The sequence below is a fragment of the Corvus cornix genome, chromosome Z (genome assembly GCF_000738735.6).
Source record: "Corvus cornix cornix isolate S_Up_H32 chromosome Z, ASM73873v5, whole genome shotgun sequence".
NCBI classification, from domain to species: Eukaryota; Metazoa; Chordata; class Aves; order Passeriformes; family Corvidae; genus Corvus; species Corvus cornix.
The window spans coordinates 59,628,502-59,639,068 of record NC_046357.1 but is presented as its reverse complement, the minus strand read 5'-3'; the positions used below and the strand labels follow the sequence as shown (position 1 = coordinate 59,639,068).

Below are 10,567 nucleotides of genomic sequence, written 5' to 3'. Positions count from 1 at the left end.
ATCTCCGTACTGGGATTTTTGGCATTTTAAACCTGGGACCTAGGTTGAGCAACAACCTGTGTATTCAGTTCAGGTTTCAGTTACATTCTAACGCGTGGCTGTCTAATTGTATGGTGTAGAAGTGCCTTCAAATAACAATATTACAAAACCCCAGCTCCTTCTCTAAGTCTGTGTTTTAAATTCATGAATACAAACTTCTATGTATTTTTATCTAATGTTCCACATGCATGGTTTTCTCAGCTCTGCTTTGTGTCTGCAGGTTGGTTGGGGTTGGTTAGATAGACTTAGCACACTCAGGGTAGTCTCTGACTTGTCTGAGCAAACTTTTTGGTGGGGCAGCCTCTCAGTATAGAAAGGGAAATGAGCTGCAATAGTTTATGCTCCATAGAGAAAAGCTGATAAAAATATAGTATCTTCTGTCTTTATCAAATTTTTTGAAGTTGACCACTAGCTGCAAAGCTGGTAGATGTGATGGCTAAGAAAGACTGAGAAACAGAACAAGGTGGTTGTGAAGCATTCTTTTCCAAGAATTCTTGATAAACAGAATGTAAAGGCAGGGAAAGAATTTCAATGGCCATAATTGTCATGACTGTGATCTGACGAAAATAATTACCACTAAAGTGCCTGGTCTCATTTCTCTCTTCCACCCAGTCCTGCTCAAGAAAAACACCAGAAAAACTGCATGATATAGTTCTGAGCACTTGTAATATAGCTTTCTGGTGCTACTGCAGTGAATGATTAGGGAAAGAATTGCTGTGTTTCTGACTGAAGCCTCTGTTTAAATCAGAATAAAATTGACAGCTGTTTCTTCAAGATTATTCTAACAATATATCTGATCCAAAATAAAATGCCACTTTTCTCATCAGCAATGTTGCATTAAAGGGGAAATGTAAAAAAATTCCAACTGAACTTGCCAAAACTGTGAGTGTAAAGGTATTTGCCTTAGGAAGAAAAATATCCACCATGTTCTCAGCACTGAAGCATAAAATGGCTGTTTTTCTTCCATCTGAATTTCCTGTGGTTTTTGTTTTGCTTTACTAAAAATGAAGTAGCAAAAAACTTAGACACTAAAAAAACACATTTCATATTATTTCTCTTTTGAGGATATTTTGTACATAGCATGATCCAGATCCAGTGTCACACTTTTGCTTTTTCTCCGCGGAATAACAGAACTATCATTACAGCTTTTTCATTGCTAGCTAACAAAGCCATTTTTGCTTGGCAGACATGGTCACAGCAGAGTCATCTTCAGGGACAGCCCCAATGTGCAGGAAATGTATGTGTCATGCAAACCCCCATCCTGGACCGTGAATCCAGAGGCAGCACTTGAGTGCACACTGGGTGCTAGATGGGGCTTAAGTGTTGCGAGGTAATTCCTTACACAAACAACTTTTGAGAAGCCGTGGTCTTCAATTTTATCTACAGTCATAATCACTGATTTTAATTTTGAAATGCTTCGTGTGACTTGATTGCTTTTAGTAGCTACTTGGCTTTAACTGCACTGGAAGCAGAAATACATTAAAACAGCAAGCACAGTTGGAGCTACAAAAACTTGAAATTGCTTTCAGAACTTACCAAGATACCTTTGTCGCTGGTTTTTGGGCTCCTGTCCCAATGACTTCAGCTTGAAAGTATTAAAATGAGTTCCTTATACATGCTTTGCAGGTGAGGGGTTTTTTTGAGCTTTAATTTGCTGTTTGATTTGCCCCGGGATTTTCAGGTGTTGCATGAGGGAGTAAAGAACAGAAAGTACCTCAGTTCTTGGTTGTCAGCCATTGGATGATGGCCACAGCATTATTAAACCATCCAAGCATGCTGGGTCTCAACCACAAAATTTAATTTTCCCTACTGCGGGGACTAATCAACTACCAGAGGCACTAAGTCCTGAGGAGACTGTTTTTATCTGGTTTTTTTCTCTTTCAAAGACTGAAACACAGTTAATTTTACAGTTTTGTCTGTCCTCAGGCTTACAAACAATGACAGAAATTCAGCTTGATGAGAAACAGATAAAAAGAAGAATTTATGCTTACAGTATGACATAAATTAAAGAGAGATGAAAGGTTTAAATAATTAACAGCACCTCTATAAGTCAGAAAGAAAGACCCCAGATTCCCTTACATAAAGGAAAAAAGAAAGGACTGAAAGGGGAATAAAGCATGCTGAGCACTATCTCTTGCTTTGTGTGAAAGTGAGAGGGAAAGATGGTTCCTAGTGTGATTGTTCATTTCCACAAAACCACCTCCTCTGACAAACTAAATTTGCATTTTTAAGTCTTCAGAAGGCATTTACAGTAAACACACATTTGTATCTCAAATTTAGTATTCCAAAGGACTATTTGTCATGGATTCACTGCATAATAGTCCTTTAGCTTCTTAAGCAGTTGCTAAAATACTGGTTGTTTTCAGGAACTCTATGTGTATGTTCTCCACTCTAGAAATGTGACTAGGCAATTGAACCATTTACATTTCATTTACTAAATATGGGGTTTCATGCTAAGAAGGGAAATCTGTGAGGAAAGTAAAGAGAACAGGAAAGAAATACTGCAGCTCAGCACAACCTTAATATTAATCTATATTGTTTTTAATCATAGAAACTGTTTCTTGGGGTACTTCCAGAGACCGAGACCAGGGGGAAACTCCACAATGAAATAATGATACCTTAAAATCTACCAATATTGAAGATAAAGGTTGTACTATGCACATGTTAAATTTATCGGAAAAAGATTGTTGCAAGGAGCAGTTCACATGACTAAGAGAGAATTCTTTAAAAATGACGGCTGTTCAGGCTTTATAGGAAATACTAGCTTAAAAGAAATTTGGAAATAGAAGAAAGTTCCAACCAAAGAAAACAATTATAAATATTCTTAATTGCCTGGAAATAATTTGTCATACAAAATTGGACTGATATACGTTTATACAAAAGCTTCAGATGCATTGATGTTGTAATGCCTTTTAGAAGCCCAGCATATTTTTGCACAGTGTTCCAATAACACATTACAGAAAGGATATGACTTTCACTTTTTACTTCTGTCTCCCTTCTTCACTCCATTCTCCTCCACTTTTTTCACTTCACTTTTCTCTTTTCTTTTTTTTTTTTTTCATTTTGCAGGGCAGGGGGGAAGCATAAAATAACTGGAAGACACAGTAACTGCTACTCAGTGTATTTTATTATTTCAGGAATTCGTTCCAAGCTGGGTTGCAATTACATTTAAAAGTTGAGAATAATGGGCTATTGACATGTATATAGTTTTAGAAATATAAGGCCTCATTTTCTCAGCTGGAATTTCCCCACAATGTGCATTTGCATTACATTAGAGATGCTCTTTCTAAAAAGAGCATAGCATATTCAGACATTTTGACATTATCTGGGTCAGAGGCAACATTTAAAAGCAATAGCCCTACATCTACTGTGAATCTCTTACAAGCACACACAATGCATTAGTGAAAATGAGGAGAAAACTGAGAGGTTCTCCATATTAAGCTATAGTTTATGACATACCTGCCTGCACCAGACATTAATCTGCAGGAGATAGATTGTCATGGTCATGGTCCCCTGCTCTACTCCAATTGCATATACATTACCTAAATTGAAATCTGCACTTCTTCACACCATGCATAGTTTGATGTGACCTAGAAATGGTAGGATGCATAAACTAGTGGTTTTCATGGTGCATATAATCATCTCCATTTTCCATGTATTTACCTACACATATAGCAGCTGCAAGTTTTTTCTTATGGCTTAACAATGAGGACTTTATTTTCCCTTAGCTTAGCTGAGTTCTAGCTAACTTGTCAGGCTCAAAATTGCATGGCACTGGTTAAGTATATAAGCAACTCAGTACCTTTCTTGTTCCCAGAAGTGCCTAAGACATAACAAGAAAGGAATGCAGAAGTTTTTCACCTGTTATAATTGTTTTATAAAGCCCTTACAATGTATTCTTTGTCATCTTCCAAGAATGGGTCATTTATGATGGTAATGCTTACACAAGTGTGTTTTATGAATAGAAAGATCTGTGTAATTGGTGTGGTATTATAAGTGAAAACCCATGGAGGTGGCACAAGATGTATTTAACTTTCTAATTCACCACTTGCAAGATTTCCAGATATCAGATCTTCAATTTGTCCTTCATTGACATACTCCATTCTAAATGAAAAGAGCTCCAAATTAGTACCACACAACTGTAATTACTGACATATTAAAGCCAGGGTAAAAGATGGGGTTTTCTTCCTTTCTCTTTTTATGTATCTTTTCTAATATTTCTCCCCACTCCCACTTCCACCACCAACACAAATTTCCCCTTTTCAAATTCCCCTATTTTAATGCTCTTCCTCTCCTTCCTTCTTAAAAATCTGACATCACCTGTTGTTCCCTTGGCTCTCCACTTTTTCTAATCCTGGCCTATCCCTCATACACAATATATCTCTCCTATCACTTCTACTGCTGCCTTCAGTTGGTTTTTTTTTTCACAGCCTCTCCTCTCTTCCTGTTTTCCTGTTCATTCTACTGTATCCCTTTCTAACCAGAAAACCACAATTGCCAGTCCCTTCACCTTCCTCTCTCCCCTCCCTTTTAATTGAACCCTGGATTTTCTTTGATAAACCAGTCCTTCTTGATTGCCTGTCCCCACCTCTCCTCCTCCAGCTGGCAGAAGGATATTTCTCTTGCATTCCAGTGCATGAATTTCCAGCTCTAGCTTCTCTAGAGCTATTGATCAATAACCATCAGAGAATAAGCTTCTTAGTAGAACCACAAAAATGTGTCCAACAGCAGATGTCACTCCCTTGACTCCTGGAAAAAAGAAAACCCTAAAATCAGCAGACTTGCAAGGAACCTCGTGTGATCCTGTACGGAGGACATCCCAGAAGACTGAAGCTTGTTATTCTTCCAATTAGGTAAGGAGGCTAGATAGGACCTGAAGAAAGGAGAACTTTGGATGTCCTTTTCCTTGTCTAAGCATCAGGATCACTCTTCTTCCAACCTCTGCTCCAAAGTTTAACTAGCTCTCCCTTGTGTTTGGAACAAACCTAGGCAAAGGTATGTGCTTTTCTTCTAAGGGAAGGATTTGTTGCCTGCTACTGCAGCAGAGGAGGAAGGCTTCCTTACATACAACACTGGGTTCACTGCTCCACCAACACATGAGAGACTGTATCACAGTTTTCTTCCCACAAGGCAGAACAACTGTCACAGGTCTCTCCCTCTTAAGTGGAGAAGTGTTGGAAAGTGGGAGCAGATGGACCAGTATTATTTTTTTCCACAGCAAGTAGGCAGTTTCTGTTCTTTTCTCCAAATTTAGCTAGCTGCCAACCGCTGTGCCTGTGAACAAGCATTCCTACTAACACATTTGATTCCTGTGCTGTGTCCCATTAGACAAGATAAAGTGATTTCACTTTGCTCCACCATAAAACACCAACAGTAAGGCTGCCAGGTAACACTAGAAAGCACATACTGCCTCTGTTTTTCATCTCTTTTTCTTGCAGGTGAAGTCAATGCCCGGTGCCCCACCCAGGCCTGGGAGAAAATAAAATTTCTATGTGATTCTATTAGCAGTACTACTCATCCCATTGCCTTTCTGATGCAAATTAACCCCTTTAATGAAGTTATTGACATTTTAAACATGATTTTATGGTATTAGCACATGACAATGAGTGTTTTAAATAGCAAATGTGGCTTAAAATATAGTAAAAGACAAAAAGAGATGAAGAAGGAAAAATGCAAGGAATTGTGTGTTAGTGTCTAAAAAGCAGCAAGGAACAAAACAGGAGGTGACAATGGTGATTATACAGAGACAGGATTTAGAAATTAAATAGCTTTTATTTTGGTAAAATTCTTTGTTCAGACTAAGAAGGAAAAGAAAATATTTTATTATTGATTTTAGGACTTTCTAAGCCTAAAATGAAGTAGAAAGATCTGTTCATAAAATGTATATAACACAATTGGTGAGAAATTGCTTTGAAGCTATATAATATGTTGTGTAAAGAGAAATTCTCTGATATGACTGGGATGAAGAGATATCCCAAGCATTCCACAAGGTTTTAAATTGCTGATAAGCAGCAATAGCAGATTATTCTGGCAGCTGTATAGCAAGTAAATAAATATTTCAATATTTTTGTAGAGTAAGCAATTTTGCTTAATCAACAAAACTGTTCAGGAAATTAATATGGCTTGACAAAACAGAACTTGAGTTCTTTGTCACATGGTGAGGCAGCAAAGAAGTCCTGATAAAGATTAAGCAACACACCACCAAAGATCTGCAAGGACAATAATGTGGCCTGTCTGCTCTCTATTTTGTGCCTGATTCGGTGCTCCAGGAAATCTGGGCACTATACCTTCATGTAATTTGGCTCCAGGAACAGGTCTTGTTCCATTCAGCATATGACTAATTATTCCATTTTTGTCTAAAAATTATTTCTTATGATCAGCATTTTTCCGCATCCCTTCTGCCCTCAGATGTTGCAGAAGTTTTACTGGCAATTTGGAGCTCACTGATGCTGGCTTTGCTTGATTTTCCTTTCTTCCTTGGCCCCTTTACTGCTTTATCTCACAGTGACTGGGGCATTTTCTCTTGAATAATCAGTTATTGCTTCTTTTAAGACTAGAAGCTATTTGCTATATGTGGAAATCAAAAATTTTGTCCTGATCATTCCTTAAGGAGATTTATAATGTAAAACTCCTGGTAAAGTGGTTTAGGGCACAGTAAATAAAAACCCAATGTCCTACAATATGAAGTATTTAGGCAGAGGTATTCTGGCTATAATTAAGTGCTACTAAAACAAACACTTGAGTCTGGTTACATTATAGTTTGAAAATAGAAATTTTCACTGTGCAAATGCAGGTGTTGCTGATGCAGGAATTAGTTTTCTAATTTTTGACAAACCCGTCTGTTATAGGCAGGCACAATTCAACAAAACTAAACAAAAAACTTTTCCACAAGAATGTGCCTGTCTCAGTGAAATTACAAATACAGGATGGTGTTTGTTCTTGAAATAAAAGGGAAGGCTAACTCAAATACCCCCAATGAAAAACAAGAGTTAGATGGGCTGGTCACTTACCTGATAAAAGGAGATATTTACCTGATAAAGGGAGATGTGGGAATTCAAGTCATGTCCACCTCATAAACAGCTCATTTGCACGTCTGGATCACAAGCAGTGGACAATTTCCAAACCAGTTCTACTGGGATGCAAAACCAGAAAAAGTTGAGGGAAGCAGCAGATAAACTTAGTTGCTGCGAAATAGGTGAGGGAGTTGGCTTATTCTTTTCTGTGATAATATCTCAAAGATACTGCTGGCTGAGTTATTAAAATAATGTGTAATTTGAAAAGTCTAAAAATATACATAAATTAATATGGAAAAGTTAACAATTACCAAAACTCCAATATTTGTTCATGTTGAAATAACTGATGCACTTCCAATATGCACAAACTTTATTCTAACATTTTGCCAAGAAATGCTTTATAGAAATTAATATGAAAATCACATTCTGTTGCATTGGCATAAACTGTAACCACAAATTGGAAGTGCTGATACTTACTGAAGGCCATATTCTAACAGATTTATCTATATGGGATATTTCATTAACATTACAGACATCACCCAATCTTGTAAGCTTGCAATCATTTTGAAAATGATTTCCAAACCCTGGCTAAATCATTCTTTGCATTACAACAGTCAGCACCATTCTAAGGGTTTACAGTGTAGTAAAATATTTTCAGACTCTTCAGCTGAGGAGAAGGACAGGCCTTCCTAAAAACTGTAATCCTTCAAGTCCTTTATGTCCAGAGTCAAAGGCCTATTGCATTCTTCCGTGGCTTTTCTTCTCCCAGGACTTCACGTTTCCCATCCAAGACAACCTTAAAATGAGCTGCCAAGAAAGAATCAAGCAAACTTTTGAAGATACACGTAGAAGGTACATATCTATATCTCTGTATCTACATAGCTAAATCCATACACAGGTGTATGTGCACACACACAACAGGCACATGGAGGGAGGAGTACAGCTTGTACTTCGGAAAATATCCTACAGCTTCTTGTTTTACCTTATTATTCCACAGCAATAGCCACTCCTGGAACTGCAAAGAATGGCAGGTTACAGTCTGCTGCAGGTAAGAGCCACACTGTTAAGTCATTCTTGTAAGAATTCCCAGTAAACAGTTGTGAAATCATCTCTGATTGCTTTTTCTCTACTTCATCAGGGGTTGCAATGAGGAGTCACATTATTTATATGCTATTTCTCATACACAAAAGTGAAAATCTTTGAGCTTTACAATAGTTGACCAAATAGGGAGCAGAAAACTTAGGACCCTAGTTAAAGAATAATTAACACTTGTAGACTTAATTGCTGAAATTCTTCCCCAGTGGGGGCTTGCAAGTTATAACTGCTAAGACTTTAAAAAGAAAAATGTGAAACTACTTTTACTGATGTTATTGAACAGTTAGATAACAGCAAAAATCCATCAGTGCAAGAGTGTGTGGCAAATAAGTGCTCAGACAAGTTCACCTAAAATTCCTGTTTCAAGAAATACTATACATTACTTTAAACTCCTTCTAGTGCAAGGGGATTTGATTTCCACCCATCTATTCCAACACCAACTTCATCACTGCAACAACAACAAAAAGGCACAAACAGGAATCCTGAATACCTATAAACTGCATCTCAATGCACTTTTGTAAAGAAATCAAGTTTGGATCTAAACAGAAGAACAGACAGCATCGCAGCCACACTACATGGAGTCATAAGATGGATATTTATACTTACAAGTGTTGTTCTGATTTATTAAATGAGACCAAACATGAAGCATAATGAACTATCATTTCAAAATAGGCATTTCATGTCCTTCTTTAGCAGTAAAATAGTTAGTCCAATATAATTGTCTATGTAAGGTCAGTCATAAACCAGTGGAATACAATGTAGATATTCCAGTCTGCTCCATATTATGGAACTGATTTCCTAGAGAGTCCTTCCTTAGCTGAGAAGGTTTTAAAACTAGATCTCCAAGAGAAGATTATATCTGCCAGCAGATTATATCTGTAAGCACTGCACACCAAGTTTTCTTTAAATTGTGTTACAGAAGAGGGATATAACCAGATGGGAACATGAAAGTTGGTCTGTAGTTTTAAAAAAATAAAAAGATGTAAAAGCCTAAATTTACAACTTACATTTGAAGGACTAACATTAGAAAAGGTCTTCAGCCAAATATGATGATTTGGGCCCAGAAAGTTTTAGCTGAGCATAAAGTTTTAGCTAGTGATCTGAAATGAGAATGGAACCGGGCTAGAGCACGAGGCTTGGAATAGACTGGTAAGCCACAGCAGGAACTGGATCAGACAGAGGATGCCAGGCTACAGCTAAGAGAGAGGCGCCAAGAAACAGGTGTGATTCGGATATGAGTTTGTTAGATACAGAACCATCATTAAGTTTGAGACCAGAAGGACAGATAAGAAGGATTTTAGATGTGAAGCTGAGACAGAATACTAGATTTTCTCTGTTGTAGAGAAGTTAGCTTCTGGAGTTCACTTGCTGTAGTAGTGGAAGAATAGGAATTGGAACTGCTATGCGCCACTTGACTGACTGATCTGTCAAGAGCTGTATTAGGATTAGTCTGGTACCTGGAGGATGTCCACAGCTGGATTTTACGGCCTTTATTAAAAAGTGTATTACTATAACTTCAGCATTCAATTTTTTTTTTTTTTTTTTTTGACTGCAGAGTCTGCATGCAGAAAATGTGAAACAATAGCAGATCAGTCGCTGTATATCTAAGGACTTTACTCACTGGTCTTAAAATGACACATGGGCCATGCCTACCTTAAACCTGTAAAGATTCATTATGATTTCTGGCTTATTATTTTTATAATGAAAGGAAATTGACATGAAAAATTAGATATATTAGATATGCCTGGCAACCAAACAGCCAAATTAGCAAAATTCACAACTATTGGTTTTATTATTGGTTTTTTGTCCTTTTATTTGTCCTTTTCTATCTGTGCATTAGCTATCTTGCTTGCCCAACACTACAGATACAATATGTACCTTGGAGAAGAGTCATCTACATGTTGCCTATATGTTGGGGCTCCTCACCCCTGCTGTAGGGTCCCGGGAGAGGGGCCCTGAGGGGAGGCACGGGGTTTCCCTGCCCCTGGTCAGCCTCGTTCCCCATTGGTTGTTTTGTGTTCCCCTGCAAGGCAAGGGCAAGGACCCTCGGGTCCCGTGATTGCCAGAGTTCCTTGGCAGAGCCCCGGCCATGCAGCTGGGGAAATAAACATCTCTCTGAAACATCTATCCAGAATCGGTCCATATATATTTCTTTTCCATGGGCCTTGTTGTTTGATACAGCGTGTTGCAGTATCCCCACTGTAACAAATGGTGGCGAATTGCGAGCAGAACGATCCCCGATCCTCAAGGACAGAAAATTTGTGAGAAAAAACCACTCTAGATCTCTCTCTTCTCGCCTTGGTTTGGATATTCTCCCTGGACTATGGAAGAATCATGGGAAATGTGGCTCTCTGAGTCACAGAAAGAAATGTATCTAGAAGTTAAAGGAATCCTTGAACAACAAAACAAGAAAGTATTTT

The 10,567-nt window shown here is 37.9% G+C and overlaps 1 long non-coding RNA gene across 1 annotated transcript; it reads left to right on the top strand.

The window, feature by feature from the left end:
* Positions 1 to 4,781: 4,781 nt before the first annotated feature.
* Positions 4,782 to 10,152, top strand: LOC109143653. Its single transcript, XR_002043960.2, has 4 exons — positions 4,782 to 4,892; positions 7,822 to 7,904; positions 8,050 to 8,100; positions 9,703 to 10,152. It is a non-coding gene; the product is annotated as an uncharacterized LOC109143653 (long non-coding RNA).
* Positions 10,153 to 10,567: the final 415 nt, after the last annotated feature.